This window comes from Polypterus senegalus, chromosome 8, assembly GCF_016835505.1.
Source record: "Polypterus senegalus isolate Bchr_013 chromosome 8, ASM1683550v1, whole genome shotgun sequence".
In the NCBI taxonomy this organism is placed as follows: Eukaryota; Metazoa; Chordata; class Cladistia; order Polypteriformes; family Polypteridae; genus Polypterus; species Polypterus senegalus.
In genome coordinates this window covers 55225574-55238048 of record NC_053161.1, presented here as the reverse complement: position 1 = coordinate 55238048, position 12475 = coordinate 55225574, and positions in this window count along the sequence as shown.

The window sequence follows — 12475 nt, the reverse complement described above, 5'->3', positions numbered from 1 at the left end:
AATAGCCTGCCAATAGGAATTCGCCAGGCTGATACAGTAGAGCACTTTAAAACACTGCTGAAAACACATTACTTTAACATGGCCTTTTTATAACTTCACTTTAACTTAATTTAACTTAATCCTGATACTCTATATGTTCAATTCATCAAAATAACTATTCATGGTGGCTCTAAAATCGGTACTGACCCCAACTCTCTCTTCTGTTTCTTTTTCCGGTTTCTTTGTGGTGGCCTGCCTCCACCTACTCAAAGCTTTATGATGCTCCAACAATGATGGATGGATTATAAGACAGAAGTCTACATGACCATCTTCATCAAGCCCTTCCGTGAGAATCCTAAATCCAAAGAGGACTGTTTCATTTATGTTAGGTAGAATGCCCAGAGGGGACTGGGTGGTCTCATGGTCTGGAATCCCTACAGATTTTATTTTATTCTCCAGCCGTCTGGAGTTTTTATTTTGTTTTTTCTGTCCACCCTGGCCATTGGACCTTACTCTTATTCTATGTTAATTAATGTTGACTTATTTTATTTTCTTATTGTGTCTTTTATTTTTCTATTATTCATTATGTAAAGCACTTTGAGCTACTGTTTGTATGAAAATGTGCTATATAAATAAATGTTGTTGTTGTTAGACAAGGAGGCACAGAAACAAAAAGATGTTGCTGCCAAACAAAAGTGTGTATTATTTACAGGTAGGTACACATATAATAGTGTCAGGCAGGCTTTTTTACACAGTCCTCACCACAACTGACACACAACACATGGAAGCAATGTCCAAAAAAAAATCCCGAAACTGTACAATATTTACAATGTGACCTGCAAGTTCACAAATCAAAATGAAACAAAAATTTGTCAGTCTTCCTAAACAAGAAACAAAAAACAAAAACAAAAATCGGTGTATATACAAACAGATAAAAGAGCATCACAAACCCTATTCATATGAATACTTCCACCAAAACCATCCTATACCTTGGAGATATTTATATCTCTATCTTTTTATACAGAAATAAAACATAAAAACTAAGGCCCAAGCCACTATGCTTGATGAACTTCTAAGACTAAGCTACACCAAACTCGCTGACCACCACGACTGAGTCAAGACACGACTCCTGGAGGCAGGAAGTGAATTTTATACTGGAGGATGTTACTTCCCAGCAATCCTGTGTCACGCCGCTCCTTTCTTCCAAATGTGGGTTATGCTGGCACATTCCACTTACGTTCTATGCCCCCGTCTGCAAGGCCTGTATTAAATTACAGGGTGGCACAAGCGCACCCACAACATGCTTCAGCCGGACAAGCCGATCCATTCCCGAGACTTACTACAGTCAGTTGCTTTTTTTGTAATTTTATCTCGGATTCTCATATCTGAAATAATGCATGCATTAAACCAATGCTCCACATTTCTTACTTTGCATTGGCGGGTTGCTATCAAGACACTTGCATTTTGATCAAGCACATGTGAAGGCCTTTCCATGTCCTCGATTGCCCAGTCGTTGGTGTCGCACAGCATAATTCTGCCAGAGCAAAATTAAAATATTTATGGAACTGTTTAAAAAGGTAAGTGCCTTTATTATTCTGAGCATAAACTGTTCCATACTATTGTCAGAACTTTTTACTTTGAAGTAGTAATGCCTGGCATGCACATTACCACATGGCCTCCCTTTTCTTTCTCTTCCCCTGTACTTTCATTCCCTCCAGGGCTGTGGAGTCAGTAGATAAATCCTTCAACTCCGACTCCTTAGTTTATGGTACTTCTGACTCTGACTTCCCAACTCTGACTCCTCTGTATTTAATATGCTAATGTATTTTCCATGTTGATTAAAGGAAGGCAACATACACATCATTTAACCACAGAACTCCTGGCTAGGAAGCTGACTCTCTGCCATACTGGCCAGTTTAAACAAAAGACAAGAACCCCTGAACACACATCAGGCCATAGCACACACCTACGCCTACATCATTACAGTTGTTTACACTCAAATGAACTTGTTAAACACATTATATCTGAAATAAAATGAAAACACTTTTTGTAATGTACAGTACCATAATTACTGAATAATAATAATAATAATTACATAATTACTTTCTGCGCTTGGGAAAGCCAATCATAACCTGGTTCTGCTTCAGCCTCAATACAAACCAAGAGTGAGGGCGCTACCTACAACCACACGCTCATTCAGGAAGTGGTCCCCTGAGGCAGAGCAGGCTCTGAGAGACTGCTTTGGAACTACAGACTGGGATATATTGCTGAGATCACATAGTGAGAACATTGAAGAGGCTATTGAATGCACAACTGATTACATCAACTTCTGTATGGACATTGTAGTTGCAGTAAGAACAGTATGCTGCTATGCTAACAACAAGCCATGGATTACAAGTGACATCAAGGGCCTTTTGAACCAGAAGAAAAGGGCTTTTAAAGGTGGTGATAAGCATGAGCTGAAGTGCGTGCAGAAGGAACTCCGAGTCCAGCTCAGGGCGGCGAAAGAGCAGTACAGGAGAAAGCTGGAGCAGAAGTTGCAGAACAACAGTATGAAGGAAGTGTGGGATGGGATGAAGATTATCACTGGCTGCAGCTCGAAGCGGGGTGCCGCCATCGAGACAGATGTGGAGAGAGCAAATCAAATGAACAACTTCTTTAATAGGTTTGATCACAGTAACCCACTCTCACCTCGGAGTACTGCATCCTCCAACCATCCTTCTGCTGATACCAGCATAGGTGAGACATCCCCACCCACAATTACAGCAGCCCAGATGAGCAGAGAGCTGAAAAGACTTTGTGCCAGCAAAGCAGCGGGTCCAGATGGTGTATCGCCACGATTGCTGAAGGCCTGTGCGTTGGAACTGGGGAGTCCTCTACAGCGCATCCTCAACCTGAGCCTGGAACAGGGGAGAGTCCCAAGGCTTTGGAAAACATCTTGTATCACTCCTGTCCCAAAGGTATCACGTCCTAGTGAGCTGAATGACTTCCGGCCTGTTGCTCTGACGTCACATCTGATGAAGACCATGGAACGGCTGCTGCTTCACCACCTGAGGCCACAGGTCCGTCACGCCCTCGACCTTCTGCAGTTCGCATACCAGGAGAAGGTGGGAGCGGAGGATGACAACATCTATATGCTTCATCGATCCCTCTCCCACCTGGACAGAGGCAGTGGTGCTGTAAGAATTATGTTTTTGGACTTCTCTAGCGCCTTCAACACCATCCAACATCTGCTCCTTAGGGACAGGCTGACTGAGATGGGAGTAGACTTACACCTGGTGGCATGGATTGTGGACTATCTTACAGACAGACCTCAATATGTGCGTCTTGGGAACTGCAGGTCTGACATTGTGGTCAGCAGTACAGGGGCGCCGCAGGGGACTGTACTTTCTCCGGTTCTGTTCAATCTATATACATCAGACTTCCAATAGGACTCGGAGTCCTGCCACGTGCAAAAGTTCGCTGATGACACTGCTATTGTGGGCTGCATCAGGAGTGGGCAGGAGGAGGAGTACAGAAAGTTAATCAAAGACTTTGTTAAATGGTGCGACTCAAACCACTTACACCTGAACACCAGCAAGACCAAGGAGCTGGTGGTGGATTTTAGGAGGTCCAGGCCTCTCATGGACCCTGTGATCATCAGAGGTGACTGTGTGCAGAGGGTGCAGACCTTTAAATATCTGGGAGTGCAGCTGGATGACAAATTGGACTGGACTGCCAATACTGATGCTCTATGTAAGAAAGCTCAGAGCAGAATATACTTTCTGAGAAGGTTGGCATCCTTCAACATCTGCAATAAGATGCTGCAGATGTTCTACCAGACGGTTGTGGCGAGTGCCCTCTTCTACGCGGTGGTGTGCTGGGGTGGCAGCATAAAGATGAAAGACGCCTCATGTCTGAACAAACTTGTTAAGAAGGCAGGCTCCATTGTAGGAGTAAAGTTGGACAGTTTAACATCTGTGGCAGAGTGACGGGCACTAAGCAAACTCCTGTCAATCATGAAGAATCCACTGCATCCACTTAACAGTGTCATCTCCAGACAGAGGAGTAGCTTCAGTGACAGACTTTTGTCACTGTCCTGCTCCACTGACAGACTGAGAAGATCGTTCCTCCCCCACACTATGCGACTCTTCAATTCCACCCGGGGGAGTAAATGCTAACATTACTCAGTTATTGTCTGCTTTTTCATTTTTTCATTTTTATTACTATTTAATTTAATATTGTTTCTTTGTATCAGTATAAGGCTGCTGGATTATGTGAATTTCCCCTTGGGATTAATAAAGTATCTATCTATCTATCTATCTATCTATCTATCTATCTATCTATCTATCTATCTATCTATCTATCTATCTATGTAATCCAGATTACAATATGTGAATGTCAAGTTGTATAATAGCTCATCTGAACACACTAGTAGTAACACAACTATGCACTGGGCTTTATTCTTACATCAGAGAAGTACTTAATTGTGACTGTTGTTTGAGAAATGAGACATTTGAACTTGCTGTATTTTTTTTTCATTACAATTTAAATTTATTAGGAGTTGGAGTCAGAGACTCTGACTCCTCGACTCCGACTCCACAGCCCTGATTCCCATCACTCTTTTGTTCACATATTCATTGTCTCTCCTCCCTGTGGGTCCTTACCACTTTCAACCTACTTCCTATACTTTCTTAGATATTTCTTCCATTTTTGTTGTATCTCTGATTGTCTCATTTCGTATTCTGTCCTTTTGTAATTCCACACATCCATCTCAACATTCTCATTTTTGCCACATCTAACCTTTTCTCCTGTGCTCCCTCTTTTTATTGCCCATGTCTCAACTCTGCTCATCATTTCTAGCCTTTCCACTGTCTTAAAAATCTTACCTTTAACCTTCACCTTCATTCTTCAAACACAAAACACTCCTCATACCTTCTAATTGTTCCATCCATACTGCACTCACTCTATGGGTTATCTCTGCATCTAGTTTTCCATCACTGATCCTAGATATTTATATTTGTCCACTCTTTTCAATGACTCTCCCTGCAGGCTAACTATTGAATCTTGGCCTTCATTAAACCTCATATCTTCTTCCTATGTATCTTCAGCACTCCGTCTTGCAAAGTCCTTCTCCATTCTTCCAATTTCCTTTTGAATTAATGATGGAATCAATCCAATCAGCTTCAATCCCATCACAGCAGGCCCTGGTGCAAATGATGAACCAGCCCTGGATATGGCAATAATTCATGGCACAGCTCATTCCTTTAGATACCTATGGAGGCTCAATTTACACTCATTACTTACTTACTTTTAAGAGTATGTCTCTGAGATGAAGGAAGAAATGGCACCACTGAAGAAACTCCACACAGCCACTGGAAAAAATGAGTAAACATCTTACAGGCTGGAGTAGTGAGGCAGGAAACCTTCTCTATGTGTTGTTATGATTATGTTTATTTGTTATTTTACTTTGCTCTATCCTTTGGTTGTTTTATTTTCTAGTGTTTCTTTTATGGGTTTCATTTTAAAAAAATGATAATTTTTTTCACGCCTTGCTTTTGTTTTTTAAAGGGTGCTGCAGATGTGTTATGCTGCTGCTGTGACCTGATGACCTGTTGCTAAGGTGCATGGTCATGATAATCGCACGTAATGATGTCATCACTGTGACCACATAAAGGTCAGTGTTGTAGACAACACTCTGTCCAAGATTGTGGATAGTTCCAAAATCAACTACCTGGCTCTGAAATGGAAGGTATGGGGAAAGATAGGACCATTACATCATACTTAACTTTTTTGTTTCCCTCAGACTGGAGGACGATTTTCTAGACAAACAATGGCACTACTTCCATTGTCATGATGCTGACCCCACCCCTTCTACTGCTGGATCTATACAAGAGGCGGAGTAAACAGAAGATGATGCCCCGAGAAGCATGCAATTTAGTTATGTCCCTAATGGAAAGTTGGTCCTTTAAATATCTGTGGGGGACCAAATTTTGTTGTTGATTAAACGGGGCTCTAGTAAATGCCCCAAACTGCTGACACTGTCTTTTGATTGTCTCCCACACAGCATTTTCTTTAGTTTTCTGTTTTTGAAATTTTGGCTTTGAACTTAAAATATCTTAAATAATATTTAGAGCACTTACTGACTACAAGTTTAGTCTAGTTATTAGAATTCTGGTTTAGTCTTCCTGGTTTTGACCCTTGTTTCATTCTTGACAATGTTTTTACCTGCTGGTCCTTGAATCGCAATTAAAATCTTTGCTGTCGCTTATTATCACTACATATAGTACGAGGTGTGGCAGAAAAGTAATGAGACTGACTTTTTATTTACCAAAGTTTTTATTTTTTTCAAACATCAATGTTATCCCCTTCAAAGTATTTCCTTTGGGCAGCTACACATCGATGGAGACGTTGTTCCCACTGTTGGTAGCAGCGCTGGAAGTCTTCAACCGGTATGGTCTTCAGCATGTCCGTTACACTCTTTTGGATGTTTTCTAAAGTCCAGAAATGACGTCCTTTGAGGACATTTTTCAGTTTAGGAAAAAGGAAAAAGTCACACGGACTGAGGTCAGGTGAATAAGGGGGCTGGGGAACCACAGGAATGCCTTTTGAGGTCAAAAATTCTGTTATGGAGAGGGCAGTTTTTCGGCACCATTTTGGCACAGACCTTTCGCATATACAAATGTTTAGTCAAAATTTGATGAACGGTAAATCTGTTCAAATTTAATTGTTCACTCAACATTCTTAATGTTAAACGACGGTCTGATCTCACAAGAGTGTTCACACGTTCGATGTTTTCATTGGTTTTCGAAGTTGAAGTCCTCCCTGAACGGTGTTCATCTTCAACGTGTTTTCTGCCTTCCAAAAATGATTTGTGCCAGCGAAAAACTTGAGCTCGTGATAAAGAATGTTCCCCATAGGCCTGTTTTAACTTTTCAAACGTCACACTTGCCGATTCTCCAAGCTTAACACAAAATTTAATGGCACAACGTTGCTCCAAATTCCGCTGTTCCATTTTGCGTGACGCACAACCAAAAACACAACTTCGCTAATAGCAGTCACAAAAATCACGTAGTTAACGGAAGGAGTTGAAACTCACACTGAGCTATGGGAGGGTACTGATACACGTGCTCTATCAAGGACAACAGCGCAGCGTTGCTAGATCACTTGCAGTGTTGCCAGTCTCATTACTTTTCTGCCACTCCTTGGTATACTGTATGGTGCTGCAAAAAATATATTTATATTTTTACAGTTATACAAATATATGAATGTTTTACTGAAGGCTCACAAATTATTTAAAGAAAGCATGAAAAGTTTCAAGTGAGAAACTTAAGTTTAAATTCAAGAAGAGTGAAACAGTGGTGGATTAATGCTGTATGATCACAGAAGCATTTAATTCAGATTCCAAATTGGCAGCACTAGCTGAAAAGAGAAGCAACACCTGAAATTAAATATCATTAATTGAAGATCACAGGTTCATTCTCAATTTACCTTTCTCAGAACCACAAAATATCTTTTTACCGATTAAAAGAGCAAAATGGTAACTCCCAAGATAGTGAGACGTTTCTGTCAAAACATCAGAACAATTTCTACCCACCTCTGCTCCTCCTCTGTGCCGCGGGGAAAACAAGCTGTCACCTCACATTGAAATTAACTAATGAGGTTTACAGATGGAGAGCTCTAATTGCAGTAAAATAAAGTGGCAACAGCCCCCTCAGAGACGAAAAACGGATCATTCTTCTGAACACTGTATTTTAGCAAGCGGATGAAAACATTCGGTTTCATTCTTTTTCCTGTCTATCCATTTGAAGATTATCTTGCATGAATTGAACAGTTTCTTACTGAGATATGGAAAGCTGCTCATGTTAAAATGCATTGGTTGCAGAGAATGTCCTTCATCTATTTTGAGACGTATTATTTAAAAGGAAACCATTACTGGATTGATTTATTCAGCTAGCTTCCCCCTGCTGTCAATTTAAAAATCTTTAAATTGTGCCCAGAGAAACCTCCTTTATTTCAGCTAACAATAATAAATGATTTCATCAGTACTGGCCTCAAGGAGAAAATATGAAGTTGTCTTTCCCTGAGCTGAATTATAGGAAGCAAGCTGTAAGCAGGCACAATCACCATATTCCAACATCATTACAACAATGATAATGACAAAAATTATCTTCCACTTATATGAAATGCCTTTCCTGAGAGAGATGCCTGTATTCAATACTGGTGTACTATGTAGATGGCCAAATCTAATATATATTGTTAACTCTCCATGACTTTGATAGCATCTGATGTGTGTTAATAATGAATTACAGCTCGTCTCTTGAAGAAGCCTTCTAAAGATGGAGGTCTAATAAATGCTACAAAAAAGACTCCAGCAGTGTGCTTGGAGTCAGAGTCAGGACAGAAGACCAGAGGATCATCTGCAAACTCGTGCAACTGTTCCAAACATGGAACAGGCTTATGAGGTACACCAGCGCTGGAAATCTCTCCTCCCAAGGAGAACACTGTGAAGCTCACCCTAAATAATCTTAGGAAAATTATTCAGCTTGATGTTACAGGATAAGTAAAAAGAAGAAATCAGAACAACACTGTAACTAACACATAAGGACTGCATTTTGGTGAGAGAGTCACATTTCATGTACCCAAAATAGAAATAGAGTATGCTAAGGAGAAACAGCATATCATAAAGTAATAACACCATCAAATGCTAGCAACTTCTTACTGCAGACTCTGATGAAAAACCACATCACTATCACTGTTCTGTTCTCTTTTTGTACGTTTTGTTTCAGATAAATTTAAGATAAATAAATATACACACACACTTTGGTCTGAACACAGCAAGAAAATTAAAAGAAAGAAGAGTTTGGACTTGACTGTCACAGTCACAATGAGTCAATATGCAGACATATTGCCATTGGTATAAAGGAGTCCCAATAGTGTATCTTGACACACTTCTGATGAATAATTTGTTGGCTGAAAGTACTCAGTGTTAGTGTGTCACATGGAGGATGTGCAGCATTGTACATAATGGCACTCTTTTAATTCTCTCCAGGGGGTCCAGAATGCATCTTATAACTGAGCCTGCCCTTTTAATTAATTTGTTGAATCAAAGGGCTTCTCTTGAAGTGATGTTACCAGCCCAGCAAACCACAGTTTAGAAAATGACAATGGCCATCACAGAGTTGTAGAAGATGTGAAGGATGTCACTTCTAACATTAAAGGAACCTGAGGAAAAAGAGCTCACTCTGCCCTTTCTTATATAGTTCCTCTGTGTTCTGATATCAGTCTAATCTGTCATTAGTGTGGACCACCTCTACATCCACTTCCTGAATGGTGACCAAATATACAGGCTCTTTGGTGCAGTAAAAGTCAATAACCAGTTCCTTGAATTTGCTGATGTTAAATTGCAAACAATTCTTTCTACACCAAGATACAAAGTTCTCACCTAATTCTGCATCTGCCTTATGTTGCTCACATCATGTAAGAGATGCAGTTCATGAGTCTCACAAACTGTGGTCGGCCTGACAGACAGTCCATTATCCAGGACACCATAGGCTCATCCACCTGCAAATCTCTGAGTTTACCCCTTAAAAGGGACAGCTGAATGGTACTACAGGCACTGGAGAAATCAAACGACATAATCCTCATAGTGTTGCCAGCTTTGTCCAAGTGAGAATAAACCTTGTTAAGCAGATAGATTAATTGTGTCCTCCATTCCAATCTTTGTCCTAATAGGCAAACTGCAGTTGGTCTAGGTGGACTATGACTAGGACTCATAGTCCAGGACCAACCTTTGAAAATCTTCATGATGTGGTCTGCACTCAATAGGTAAGTGCCTTCTTTGGAACAGGAACAATGCTGGATGTTTTCCACAGAAGTGACATTTTCTGAAGCATTAGGGACAAACTGAACAGGTGATAGAGGACACTGCATAGTTATTCAGCACAGGCCTTAAGAACTCAAGGGCTGACTCCATCTAATCCCATGCTTTTCATGTGTGTAGCTTCCTCAGATGTCCCCTTACTTGATCTTCAGTTATAGATAGTACACACTGATGGTCAGAGATGGACTTGTCACTGGCCATTCCAGGTGACTTGGTAGGATTGTTGATGTAGCAGGGAAGGTGTGGAGAGGCTGATCATTGGAAGAAGGTGGCAATGGCAGGGAAAAAATGTTCAGGACATTGTCTACATTCCTTTCTAATTCTTCAGCCCTGGATTGCTTGAGTCCTGTCATTATACCTAGTCCATTTCAAACATCCTTTATGTTATTCTGAGTGAGTTTGTTTTAATTTAGAATTAGATTTCAATATGTTTTGAAAATACAAACATTCAGAATCCATTAGTTTCTTTGTGTAATTAGTTTTGAAGAAGGTTATATTTTTATTCATGTTTGGTTTTATACACTTTGAGTTGCCATTTTACTTTTTAATGGCCACTCCCATTCTGTTGAGCCATTGCTATAATGGTCAGTTGCTAGGCAGCATAGTCAGAGATGTCATACATGATGATATTACCTCTGTGACCATATAAAGGACGGCATCGTGGAACACACTTTGTCCAAAATTGTGGATACACACCAAATAGTAAGCTGATTATTTTCCCTTAAATGTTTTTGTTTTACTGACTTTTGCTAAAACTTTTTAGAGTAACATTTCAACTCTCACTAATATTTCTGGTTAAAATTAATCTCCTGATCCTTTTTTCCTTCCTTTCTGGCTGACACTGTTTTGAACCCATGGAGTACAGTCACAAGCTCAAATATGTACAGATTTGGTACATAATATATAGTACTCATCCTCTGTGCAGAGAGCCGCTATAAATATACAAGAAAACAGGCCATAACATGACTCTGGCACAAAAAAAGAGACAGAACAAAGTACATTAGATATACTGTACGTGTCCTGGCCAGGTTCCAGGATTGTATCTAGAGAACATCTGTTTGGTGAGACTCATCACATGTATTTCAATAAAAGTCTGGATTTCTGCAAATATATTACACTAGCAAAATACCCGTGCTTTGCAGCAGAGAAGTAGTGTGTTAAAAATGTCGTATTCGTCTTAGGCATGACAAATGCCACAAAATGGTCATAAGTTTTCAGTACCTTGGCTTCCTCCTGGGTGAGAGTCCATGTGTTAAAAATGTCTCTTCCTTTTTCCCCAGTCCATAGGAATCAGGTAGCTGCATTTCTCACTCTCGTCTTTGCCTTTTAGCGGGCCAGAAAACATCAGCTCCACATGCTGTCGGAACTTTTTCCATTCTCCCTGCAGGTCAAGAGAATCCCAGTCATTTTGTGGCGAGGGAACTCCCAACAAAATCCATGACTGTCCTCTATTCTGACACCATGTCTTGTTTTCACAAATAGTGAAAAATGAAATTGTGGCAAGACTTTCTTTTAAAGTATGCAGGGGAACTTTATCTATTACAGCTCGTCATTCACGGCATCTGTGCTCTAAATTAACTTCTATAATAGTAACCTTAAGGTCCCTTTTTCTGGTGCCTTCCTGATGACATAGGTGCCTAAACCATGCCTGATAATAATACATTTCAATGACATATAAATATTACAGTGATCACCTTGATAGACATCTCACCACCCAAATCGCTACTTGTGAATCTAAGATGTTTAACAGGCATTCCTGGAATTAACTTTTTAATTTGCCGGCAAGGTGGCGCAGTGGTAGCGCTGCTGCCTCGCAGTTAGGAGACCTGGGTTTGCTTCCCGGGTCCTCCCTGAGTGGAGTTTGCATGTTCTACCCGTGTCTGCGTGGGCTTCCTCTGGGCGCTCCGGTTTCCTCCCACAGCCCAAAGACATGCAGGTTAGGTGGATTGGCAATTCTAAATTGGCCTAGTGTGTGCTTGGTGTTTGTGTGTGTCCTGCGGTGGGTTGGCACTCTGCCCGGGATTGGTTCTTGCCTTGCGCCCTGTGTTGGCTTGGATTGGCTCCAGCAGACCCCCGTGACCCTGTGTTCGGATTCAGCGGGTTGGAAAATGGATTGCCTGCGAATATTTAGCGGCAGCATGTCTATTGGATTGCTGCTGAAGGGTGGCCTTATATGGGCAGGCAGCCAACTACGTGGGAGGTGTGGTGATGGAGGACACAACGCTGCAGGCTATAGCCGTATATTTGTATGTAAGTAGGATTCAGTTATGACCATTACTCGTAGAATTTTGAAATGAAACCTGCGTAACTTTTGTAAGTAAGCTGTAAGGAATGAGCCTACCAAATTTCAGCCTTCTATCTACACGGGAAGTTGGAGAATTAGTGATGAGTCAGTGAGTGAGTGAGTGAGTGAGTCAGTGAGGGCTTTGCCTTTTATTAGTATATATTCCAGTCACAGCTCCCATAGATTGTCCAATTTAAAAAAAGGAGAGGGGGGCCTGGTCTCTAGTCTTTAAGATAAAGGGTTTTGTTGTGTAAGGTCTTATAGTGACCCTATTTTCCCCTTTTGTGGTCTTTATTGTGTAGACCTTAATAAATTGTCAAAAACCCTATACAGTTACCACTCTGTAATCA